We start from the raw sequence: 1,133 nt of genomic DNA, 5'->3' as shown, positions 1-1,133 counted from the left end.
TTTTTTTTTTTGGTATGTTTAGTAGAGTCAGGGTTTCACCATTTTGGCCAGGCTGGTCTCAAACTCCTGACCTCAGGTCTCCTGCCTCAGCCTCCCAGTGCTGGGATTATAGGCATGAGCCACCGTGCCAGGACTCTTTTTCTTTTTTTTTTAAATTCGTTTATTTTTGAGAGAGCATCTGCCTGTGTCACCCAGGCTGGAATGCAGTCGCACGATCTCAACTCACTGCAACCTCCACCTTCCGTGTTCAAGCCATCCTCTCACCTTAGCATCCCAAGTAGCTGGGACTACAGACACACACCATCATGGCTGGCTAATTTTTTTTAACTTTTGGTAGAGGCCAGGTTTCACCATGTTGCTCAGGCAAACAGCCTGGTTCAAGACCATTGAACTCCTGAGCTCAAGCAATCCATCCGCCTCAGCCTTCCAAAGTGCAGGGATTACAGGCATGAGCCACCGTGCCTGGCTATTTTATTATTATTATTATTATTTTTTTTTTTCAGACACAGTCTTACTCTATCACCGGGCTGGAGTGCAGTGGCGCCAATCTCAGCTCACTGCAACCTCCGCCTCCAGGTTCAAGCGACTCTCCTGCCTCAGCCTCCTGAGTAGCTGGGATTACAGGCGTCCGCCACTAGGCCCGGCTAATTTTTTGTATTTTTCTGGTAGAGATGGGGTTTCACCATGTTGACCAGGCTGGTCTTGAGCTCCTGACTTTGTGATTCACCCACCTTGGCTTCCCGAAGGGCTGGGATTACAGGCGTGAGCTACCATGCCTGGCTCTTTTATTATTTTTTTATAGAGATGGGGTCTCACCATGTTTCCCAGGCTGGTCAAACTGCTGGGCTCCAGCAGTCCTCCCACCTCAGGCTCCCCGAGTTCTGGGATTACAAATGGGAACCTCTACACCCAGCGGATACCTTATTATTAACTAAACTCTATAGTTCATGTTAGGTTTTATTATTCATGTTGCACATTCTATGGTTTTGACAAATGTAAAATGACATTTATCCAACATAGTATCATACAGAATAATTTCACTACCTTAGAAATCCCTTGTGTTGTACCAATTCATCCCTCCCCCCAGGCCCATACACTGGGAACCACAGATCTTTTATTGATGCCATAGCATT

Source organism: Colobus angolensis, unplaced genomic scaffold (assembly GCF_000951035.1).
Source record: "Colobus angolensis palliatus isolate OR3802 unplaced genomic scaffold, Cang.pa_1.0 Scaffold98, whole genome shotgun sequence".
Lineage (NCBI taxonomy): Eukaryota > Metazoa > Chordata > Mammalia > Primates > Cercopithecidae > Colobus > Colobus angolensis.
This window is presented reverse-complemented; position numbering follows the sequence as displayed.